The following is an 11,483-nucleotide window of genomic DNA, read 5'->3' as shown; positions in this document are numbered from 1 at the left end:
TGTTTCCAAGCCTATATCCATTACAGCAGAGAGCAGCAGCTGCTGTCACCACAGGGTGCTTGCTCAGTTCATATGGAGAGGCGTGGAAATCCTCAGCATATTTTTTCATCTTGCTCCCTCCAATGGAAGGTATGCTCAAATGGAGAGAGATATTTAGCGATTACATTTGTCTGTTGAATACTGGTAATTACATATTCATGATGTACCACTGAACTGCACAAAAATCAAGCTGAAAAGTCAACTTTGTTGATTTTGGAGGCTGTTTATATTTGTGGTATGTGATGCAGGAGAGGAAGGAGAGCACTCTGTGCTGTGAAACAGCTGCCAGCTGCATTCTGGTGCTTTGAAGCTGTGGTGTCTGACCTGTGACCTAATTGCCATGAATAAAATAAATACATCCCAGTATTTTCGTAATTTTAAAAGAGCCGTTGGTTAGATACACAAAGTCTCATAGAATTAAGTAAATGAGAATGAACATCTACCTTTAAATTTTAAGGAATGGGTAAACTAATTGCAATTGACTGTACACATTTTTTGGCAAATACTTAATAAAAATACTCTGAATTAAATCAGAACACTTGACCATTGATAAAAAAAAGCACAGAAAATCCTTGGAAAGATAGGGCAAAATATCGAATAAGTGAAATGGTTTCTCTCTATATAGTTGTGATTTAAGGTCCAGCATGGCTCCAAATAACTTACATATCAACTGAGGAGGGAAATTCTTCAGTTGATTATAAAAGCAATTGATTTTTTTCCTAATAGATTATATACCCTGGTGTTTGTCACAGCAATGAGAAGTGGTTCAACTGAGAATCTTCTAAAGCCTGTTAATTAGGAATGGACTGGATACAGCCCTATGCGTCTGCCCATAATCTGCTAGAACCAGGCTAACAATATTCTCTCTGTAGATGGAGTTCAAGTCAAGTTAATGGTGTTTGTCTTTCTCTATATTTTTATTTGCTCAGTCTGCTTCAGTACTTTGGCACTTGCTAAAGGGCTATTGAAAATGTTGACCCAACACTCACATCAAAGTTTATTTTCCTTTCCCCCCCTGTGTTTAAGCATTACATCTCAGTTCAGTGATGGTTTTCTTGTCAGAGAGGTAAGTGCTTTTCATGTAAGAATCATTATATCCAGTAGGAATTCCTCATGCACGTAAGCATTTGATGAACCACTACCTAGTGTGTTTGTGCAGGGAGACTACAGGATGTTTATGAGACCACAGATTTTACCTTCATATGCTTTAGCTTCCCATGTGTTTCCTCTCTTGCTCTTTTATTTTCATAGGATATTTTTTCTTTCTCCATGAACATTTCCATTTCACTACTTTGCATTTTGTTTAACAAGAAGAATAAAAAAGCAAGTTTGTTTATATTTAAAATGAAGAAAGGTTTGTGCTGCAGATAAATGATGCAGATGAATTATACAGAAATGAAAAATGGTCTGATCTCTCTGTTTTGATTTATAGTCTATGTGAATTGCATAATTGTCCCCTATTAATGCTGATCTCCAAGAAGAAAGTCCTGCCAGTAGGAGTAATTTTTAATATGAAATGAAGTGTCTTCAGTTTTACTACAAAAAGAAATGAACATATTTTTGGCCCCCTCTAGAAGCCCCATTTTTATTTAAGAGGGACTGAATCTAATTACCACAGAGTGTATCTTGAACCACTTAAGGATATCAGTATAAGAGTAGAGCAAGCAGTCCCTTAACCTGTAGGTAATAATTTCTAGCTGTGCTATTGCAATAGATTTGAGATTTTTCTCCTGGAAACAAGGTGAGTACAAGTTCTATCAAATTGTTCAGCTTCCCAATGCAACTACTAGTAGGAAAGAATTAAAATCACAGTTTGAACCAGGAATACTTCTGTCTTAACATCAAGTAGTCTATTACCACCATGTAAAAGCATAATCAAATAAGTTATTGATTCTCTGAGGAGGTAAAAATACTAAAGGAAAATCTGCAAAGTCTTGCATTTAATGATATTGCTTATACCTAAAATGTTAGCAGATGAAGAATTAGAAAAAACCCTTTATTAAGCATACAAGTCTGTGGAAAGCAAAAGCATGTATGTTTGTTAAAAGCATCAGAAAGAACCAATGTACTGCTGAGAAATGCTGCTGCGGTCTTGTTGACACCAGCTAACAATGTATTTCTGCTAAAGTTCTTTTCTGGGTTTTTAAAATTCCCATATTTACTTTCATGGTACAACTGTATGCCTTTCATGATTTTATCACTTTTTTTGGTCTTTTTGATAATGGGAAACACTCCTAAAGTGATTTTGGATAGTGATTTATTTTATTCATTATTTGCAATATCCTTTTTAAACACACTTCTATTTTTCATTTGTGATATCATCTTAGCTGTGGCATGTTTGTTCCTTCAAGTCATCAATAGTATTTGAATCTGTGATCCTGGATAAATATGCAATGGTATGGTCTCTTTCTAGACATCGTTTTAATTAATTATTATTAATTTTGCAATAAGTCTACTTTTATGGCATTACTTGCATTGTATAATTATGTTATTTTGTATCTTTAATTTTGATCATAGATGGACCCATGTCACCAGAATTTAAATTATTATTTTTTAATGTTTGAAGATATTTTCCCTCTATAACTAGAGAAATAGAGTAATTCTGTCTTCAGCTTTATAGAGGAGCATTTTAAGTTGCTATGACTAAAATGTTAATTCCCCTCCCCCACCAAGAATTTAGTGTTTTAAAGAAGCGATTCAGCTTTTAAACTGAACTGTATTCCTTCATGTTTATCCCTGTGTTTCTGTGAAGGATTTCTCAATGCTTTTGCTTTATAATCTGAAGAAATAGCTAATGTATTCTCTTGTATCTCTTTCACCGATTATAAAAGTAATGCTGTGAGGCAAGAGTGTTTTAGTTTTTGATTTATGCAAATAACTCAGACCATAAGTTAGAAATTCCTTCCCTGATGGCTACATATTACCTTTAATATGCTCCAAAGGACTGGGCTCATTGTAGCTGTATTTTAAAGTCTAAAACTACCAAACAACAATAGTTTTACTGGTGCATAAAGACATGAATGACAAATGCTCAGAAAATGAAAACTAGGAGCAGTAGTAGCAGATCAGCTGAGGGAGAAAAGAAAGACAGAAAAGAAAGAAAGAAAAGAGAAACCTGTTCAGATGAGCAGGCTGTAATTTTATATCTAAGTATATCTATTGAAAAAATAGGGGCGTAACCAAAGATGGAACAGAGAAATTACTGTAATATTTAGGTGGTTGCTAGTAAGTATGCTCTGTCTTTTCTGTAGCAGTATCCAAAAAATATTTCTGAAATTGCTGGGAAAAGTATACCAAAGATTGTAGGTTATTTGCTAAAGCCAACATCAATATACAAGAAATTATCCATTATGAAGCTATTGTGAGAGATGCTTTCTGAACCAGGGCAAACAGAAAGAGCTAATTATAAGCTATTCATTTTTAATTCTACATTTGTAAGAAAAAAGTAGGAATCTTCACTAGTAGTAAAGGGTAGTATTTAATTCGTCTGAATGAGACAGTAAAGTCAATAAAATTCAGGCTGAAGAATTGAGTAAAATAACTGAAATCTGTATTAACAATTACTAATAATTTTAAACATCTAGAGACTTCAGTGTCTGGAATTACTGAACAATTTGGCAAGTCTTTGCTCATATCTGCACATAAAATCTGTCACAGACAGGAAGAATTGAAGCGATTTCCAAAGTACTTGGAAAGGTTAAACAAAAGGCTATGTAAATGGTTTCATTCTCATGTGTCTACCTCCACAATTGATTCTCCTGTGAAATTATTTGTCCCCTGAAGTTCTTTGGCCTTGTTGACCTTTGAGGAGTAAAATATTTTCTTCAATGGCTTCTCATGGTTGTGGTTTGAATATTAATATTATGTATAAGTCAGGCTTGCTCTCGTAAGGAAAGGCTACATTCTTCAGCTGTTCCTCAGCTGGGTAATGATGTTATACTCCAAGGTCCTGTTGCTTCACAGTGGTAATAAAGGTGACATAAAATCACTGACAAAGGACTTGGCTGAGAGGCTTGGATGCTTTTGAGCAGAGTAATGATTCTGTAACTTCCATAATTTAGGCTTGGCATGATTTGAGTACTTTTGCTCTGACTCTTGGAATAATTTTCTCTTTACAGCATGCAACATAGTAGCCCATTTTTTTAAGGAAAAGGTTTTTTCATATGACTGCATGAAGCGATGATATTAGTCATACATCATATATGGATGTCACTACATACACTGAGTGAAATAGAGCTTGGATTTCTGTATGTGACCTGAAAAATTTATGTCAGAAGTAATGGGACTTACTGAGAAATTTCAGAGAGATTGAGGAGGGTTTTTGCTGCTTGGTTTCCATTGGAAATTCGGAGTTATCAATGCTTTCCCATGGATTTCAGCAAACCAATGCAATGATGCAATCATATAAATTTGAACAATGTCTATTGAGCTTGATTGATCTTTGTTAGCTTCATCTGCAACACTCTTCTATTGATTTTTATGCTCTTTTTCACTGCCTCTTGAAGTGCTTTCAGTGTCCTTGCAGTATTTTCCCTACTGCTGTATGTATGCAGTTCCCACTGGTTAGCTAAACTGACAACAAGGTGCAGCTAAATATTTTCAGGGAAGGCTGTTTTGTTACTCTGATCTTCCCACCACCTGTGCTCTTTGCTCATGTATGTTTTATCTTAGGCTAACCTTGCTTTTGACATCTGTGGTTTTATAGTTCTGAATTTACTTACATTTGTTGGTACAAACTGGGCCTTTGGCCTGACTTGAGGAATCGTAGTTTTGAATATTTTGAGTGAATAAAGAAAAACAAAATATTTCCAATAAAGGAAAAATATCTTTCAGAAAAATATTTCTCAGAAAAATATTCTGGAAAATATGCAGTAAGTTTCTTGAAGAATACAGAATTTTAGACTAAAACAACAATAGGATTGTTTCCTCTTGGATTTTTTTCCTTTTTTTATTAATATGACTATTTGTGCTAGCAAATTACATAAAGGGATGATGGGGACCAGACAGACAGATGGATTTAAACAGGAATGATGCTGAAAAGGAAAATATACAAATGTCAGAGTAAGGGAGAATTAAGTAGATATACAAAGGTGATGGGCACAGCTCTCCTTTTTTGTCCAGCAGACCATTTTAGGTCTGTAAATAAACGAAAAATTCCAAATGATTCATTTGTGAAAGGAAGTTTAAATTTATATCTTTCTCCACAAAAACATTGCAAAGCATAGTGATTACCTTTCCAAGGACCCCTGGCTGAGTATAAACAACCATATATCAGAGACAAATTTTGAAGAGTGTGGGACTTCAAAGGCAATCCCTATCTGATTCCAAGCAGGGGAAGAAGTCCCTGTGTCTCAGTTTATTGGGAAAAAAGAAAGAAATATATTCATTCTTCCCCATGATTTCCAGACCTCAGTTTTGAATTTATTCTGCTGAGGCAAAATGGGAGAAGCAAAAATAAGGAAAAGATTACACTCTTTGAGGTGATGATTCAAAGCAGGTGCTCTGTAATAGGAGTAGGAATGAATGGAAGGTTTGTAGGAAAGCTTTACTACAAGAACTCAGCATTTATAGCCATTCAGCCCCGGGCCTAGCTCTTACTGCGTTTTTCCAGGAGTTGAGATAATGTGACTCTGTGAAATGCTGCAAGGGAATCAGATTCATTTTCAATAAATGTATTTAAAACACTATTAGGCATATATCATTTTTATATCCCCTAGCAGAAACATGTAGGAAAATGAGGACAGATGTACTCTGCTCAGGTTTATTCTAGACTTCAGTGGGTCATCCAGATTGCAGGGAAAAAGTATTTGCGAAAACTTGTACTCAGAAAGATGAACATCCACTGAAAATCATTGCACATTTTTACAAATGAGACCATTGTAATGTTAAATGATGATTCTTTTTCTCCCTCATTTTTTCTTAAACCTTAAAGCCTCTGCTCTTTTACTTGTATGCTGAATGCTGAACCTTGAAGGATTTTCTTGAAGAAAGACTGCTCGAGGAGAAGGAAATTAGATAACTACCAGAAAATTTGAAACAGTGATGGGGGGGATGGTAAGTCATTGCTTTGTAATTCCTTTATAAATGGCAATGTGGTTTACTGCACAACAACAGAAATACAGAAGAATATCTGAACTTGGAAGCATACATGAGATTACAAAAAGGAGGTAGTTTTTGCCACTAATCCACTGCATTTAATTGAAAAAAATGAAGCTTGGGGCCTGAGCTTTAAAAATTGGACAAACATCTGATAGAGAATAGCCCTTATTTTTATTATCCCTTTTCTTCATTCCTGAATGTTGCTTTATGTTTTAAGTAGAGTGTAAAATCCTTGCTAATGACAAATCTGTTGGAGAATAGCCTTTTCATTACATGTATTGAAATAGAGATTTTGGCAAAAGTGGTTACCCTAATTTCTTTTTCATTTCTTTTCCTAAGTCAAAGGAAAATGCTGTTTCCTACAGCAAGTATTCTCTTACAATTTTCATGCTAAAGGCTATACTAAGTCTAGCCATCATCAGTAAAAATAAAAATAGATCTGTACATGCCTGTATTACTTCTGGGTAAAGTTCTCCTGCTTCAGTTTGACGTGAAGGCTACAAACACTGAATGAAAGATAAAATATCAAAGTTTCATTGACATATAGGGGGCAAAATTATGCCTTAATATGACTGTAATTGTGTACTCTACTTGTGCATAAATTGCAGGAATTTAATGGGTTTCCACAAAAATACTAGAAGAGATAGATCCAAGGAATTTTGGCTTTTGGCTTAGAGCTAGTTGGTTTTGGTTTTGTTTTGTTTTTTTTTAGAGTTAGAAGGAATACAAATACTGATATCACCTTCTACTTGTTCTACTCTTAACTCTTTGATCCATACACATTTGAATACAATATATATTCATCATATAATCATATATATTCATCATCTTTCTGAATTTATTTGATAGTTTCATTTTCACCTGAACTTTGGAGGTGCTTATATTATAACATGGTCACTGGCTAAAAGTCAGAATTTGTTTCAGATATTGTCAGTGTTTCTTTTTCTGATGGTGAATGGCAACAAATTGGAAATAACTAATATTGATGTTAAAGGAAAAAGCTGTTCTAATTTGATGGTTTTTATACATAGAGAATAATTTCTGTTAAGAACAACAATATAATTTTATGTTGCATACATCTGTGGCAGTTTTGGAGGATTTTTGAATTTTATTAACCTAAAAAATTATCATCTATTTGAATGACTGGTCTGACTAACAGAAATGGTTGTCAATGTTAGAGAAATTGCTCCAGATTTTGAAGATGTGTTGTGTTTAGTTTTGGAATGTTAAAGTCATTAACTGTAAGTCTTTTTCAAATGATCCCATTTGAAAGACTGCCAAAATATAAAGAAGCATATGTTCATATGAATGAGGAAAGTAGAAGATAAAAGTGTATTATGTACATGCTCTGCAGGATTTAAAATGAGGTATAAAGGAATATTAGCGTGTGCATCTTAATGTGAAATATGCTCTAAGGCAGGTACAGAAGTCCCAGGATTCTTTTCATCTACACAAATCCTTCTAGAGGCATTGACATTGGTCTTCATTGTTGTTTTTCTGTCATACTTAATAATGAGAAAAACGGTGTGAAAATGACAGCTCTTCCTCTCTAGCCTTTTGGTGGAGGACATGAAAGCAACATCATTCTGCTTTTTGGAACTATTTTACTTTTACGGAAGGTGCCAAAGTGGAGAGTCTAGCTATATGTGTATTTGTTGGTTGGAAGTGATTGTGATAGTTTAAATATTAAGGCTCATTCATTAAAAGGAATCTCCAAACATTTTGATGGATTAGAATCTAAAAACAAATTTTTCATGAAAATAGCATGGTACTCAGGTGTAAGAATACACTTTAGTCAGGGCTTTTTATATCCTCTTCCATTCTGGTTTAATTCTCCTGCCCACTACTCCAAACTTGCTTTCTTACAAACCACTCAAACCACCTTTCTTCTTGAAGTGTTTTTTTTTTTTTTTTTTTTTTGTTTTTTGTTTTTTTTGTTTGTTTGTTTGTTTTTTGGGTTTTTTTGGGTTTTTTTTGTTTTTTTTTTTAACTTCTGTTATGACTACATCCCAGACTTCTGTGCCATATACACTGATCCCAGCCGGGCATCTTAATACAAACTCGAAATCTAACTGCAGTCATATGGAGGTTTGTCAGAAAATTCATCTGACGTGTACATTTTGAGCTACAATGTATAGATTGGAAACACATACTATTAATATTTTTATCTCCAACGTCTTTCTGGAGAAGCAGGATAAACTGGTTATCTGTCAGGCCAAAAACCAGCTTTAGAATATCCATTATTACTCCAAGTACACATAAAAATTAAAGTGTCTGTTGATAACTTACACCTGGTTGGATGCATTGAGCTTTATCTGTCTGCCAATTCACTGTAGAGGAAAGAGAGAATTCTTTTGCACTGTGTGAAAGGCTGTTAAGGAAAACAGACAATGAGTGCATTGAAAACCAAACTCAGAATATCATGTCCTCATGCAGCTCTTAAAATAGGAGTAAGAGACAAAGCAAGAATCAGTGGATAGAATCAGCATGCATTCTTATTCTTGGAATATTTTCCTCTTGCTAATATTAGGTATTTAGATTCTCCAGTTGTTTGCATCTTCATTGTACAAAGTCTTAAACTAATCTTCCTTAAAATTGCCTTGTTCAGAGATCATGTTGGAAGACTGCATGCCAAAACAACATGATAACTTTAATGATAAGGTGGCTTAGATACTCATCTACAGACCTAAAATAATACATTTATAGCAAACCAAACTGGACTTAACTCTGTGGGTGCTTTGTTTTTGTTTGGTTGCTTGGTTTTTGGTTGGTTTTATTTTTGGGGTTTTTTTGATTTTATTTTTTTCCCCTATATATTTCAGCCTTAGTCTATTTATGGACAATAATTTGAGCCCTAGTCTATTTATGGACAACAATTTCCATGTGCTGAAGGCTCCAATCCCAATTGTCTGGGATTGGAATCCTCAGCACATGGAAATAAATGATCTACATGCTACAGTGCCTCAGACAAGCCACATCTCTGTGTTGAGATTCAGAATATTTATGCAAAGTGTTGTAAATCTGTAACCATCAATATAAGAAAAGTCGGATCAGTGATCAGTTTGATAAAAAGATGGATCACTTTCTACACAGCTGGCAAAAAAAAAATCAGTGACATTTCACTTCTAATGCAAATTAACGAGATTAAAACTCAGCTGTCACTTTTTACACCTGTTAAGCATGCCACAAATAGTGAGATTAAAAAATATCAGTTCATAATAAATAAATGTAGGAGGAGATGATATGATGTACATATTTGCCCTCTGTTTACTGACCAATTAATGAGAATTTGTTCTTAACCCATTATTCTGTCATTGGGCATCAGCATTGACACATTTGTTGTCTTGTTGCCACATACTGATTTTATCTCAAAAGAAGAGTAACCCAACAATAAATAGGTAATTTCAGTTAAGCTTTTCCTGCTGTATGTATATATAGGCCTGTCTTAACATAATAATGACAAGTGACATGGATATAATTTTAAAAATACTTCCTTGTACAGGTTGTTCAGAGCCCTGCTTTAGCTCAGCCTAAACAAGAATATTTTCAGGAATGGAGCCTGAATATATCTCTCTGGGCAAACTGTGCCAGTGTTTCACCACCCGCAGTATTAATTATTTTTCCTTTATTTCTAGACTAAATCTACCCTATTTTCATTTAAAACTACTACTCCTTGTTCTTTTACTACAGGTCCTGCTAAAAGTTTGTCCCCTTCTTTCTTAAAAACCCTCTTTAGGTACAGGAATGTGCTATAAGTTGTCCCTGAAGATGCCTTCTCTCCAATCTTGACAGCCCCAGCTCTCTGTCTTTTCTCACGGATGTGGTGTTCCATCCCTTTAATCACTTTCAATGCACTTCACCTAAATGTCTTAAGTCATTTGAACTTGCCCTTTCATTTTTCTATATGTATTTTTGATTTCTATTTTTTTTCTTGATTGATTTGATAATGAGAATTTTCAATGGGCTAAATATACCATGTACATTAAGCTTTTGTAGTATGGAGGAATTGTGGGGTTTCACCTTCTTGAAAATGAGGTCTTGACAGCTGCAAATGACAGTGTCTTGGAGCATGAAGTTTTCATATCTTCTGTATTCTGTGTTGAGACAAAGGCATCCAGCAACCAACATCTGTCACAGAGAGAAACTGACTTATGCAGTGTACAGTCAGGGAAATAAAATAATTGAATTCAGCTGCTAATTTTTTATAAATACTCCAGGTATTAGAAAAATTCAGGAATTCTTTCAAATTCTTGCCTATGTAGAAAACTGCAGTTTAGGTTTTTCTTTTCAAGTTTCAAGGTCATTTAGACCTGGCAGCTTGGCTTGTCTCTTGTTCCAGAGAGAGAGAGTGAGTGAAAAGTCTCTGGAGATGTGTTTTCCAACACTCTGTTTTTTGATCCTACAAGTATTGTCAATTAAATATTTTTTACCTAGTCTTCTCATAGCAGCACTTAAAAAGAAAAAAAGGAAATATACGCATATGTGAAAAAATAGGCAATATCTTCTGTTTAGAATTGCACCCAGACTGATGTTAATATGTCAATTCTGCCTCTCCAGCCTTCCCAATATTCTTGTCTGTTTGATATAGTCTCTCAGCAGAATCTTTTTCACTTTTCAAACACCAAAATTTGCACCATAATATCTAGCACGTGTCATTATTCTTTGGAATGTCACTCTATTCCCACCCTCCTTCTTCCTGGCCACTAAATGATAGATTTGGCATTTTTATATACATAGGAAGTTTACATTAGGATCTCAGTTCTTTACTATAGGAAATTTAATTTACGTTACTTATAGCTTTTCCATTACCAGTATTTGTCTCTTGTAATGTTGACAAAATTTGAATTTATAAGAGTGTATACAAAAGAAAACCAGCCAATTGTTAAGGAATCACTCTGGAGGCAGGTAAATATGAGACAGTTATGACTGGCTTGTACTGATTGATGGTGTTGTACTTTTCAAAATACTTTGCTTGTGCTGATGCAGTGATTCATTATCCCTTTTATTGTCTTGTGTTTGGACTTTATAGATAAAGTTTTTACTCCTCCTATTGGTACTGGTTCTGGTTTTCAAGATGCTTAGACTTAGAGCTATCAAACGGCTGTCAGTTGAGAATTATTTCAGTCAGGAAATCTCCTGTTCTACAGAAAGACCTTTAAATATTATTGAAGTCTGGTTCTTTGAATTCAATTTCCAATACTGTAAGACTGCCCCATTAATACCAATCATGTATAATCTTGTTTTAGTTAGAGATATTTCCACATTTGAGAAGCATTTATAGCAAGAAAAATGCCGTTTAACCAAACTAATTGGATTGAGGCAATGTGGTATTTTGAATTGCTGGA

General features: G+C 34.4%; 1 long non-coding RNA gene across 1 annotated transcript; it reads right to left on the bottom strand.

The window, feature by feature from the left end:
- Nucleotides 1–3,514: 3,514 nt before the first annotated feature.
- Nucleotides 3,515–10,401, bottom strand: LOC135290748 (uncharacterized). The gene is made up of 3 exons (XR_010353530.1): nt 10,159–10,401; nt 8,428–8,509; nt 3,515–6,644 (listed from the first exon to the last, which is right to left on the bottom strand). It is a non-coding gene; the product is annotated as an uncharacterized LOC135290748 (long non-coding RNA).
- Between the last annotated feature and the right edge of the window lie 1,082 nt (nt 10,402–11,483).

Source organism: Passer domesticus, chromosome Z (assembly GCF_036417665.1).
Source record: "Passer domesticus isolate bPasDom1 chromosome Z, bPasDom1.hap1, whole genome shotgun sequence".
NCBI lineage: Eukaryota > Metazoa > Chordata > Aves > Passeriformes > Passeridae > Passer > Passer domesticus.
Note: the sequence above shows the minus strand (reverse complement) of the source record. Positions and strands in the feature narration are given on the sequence as shown.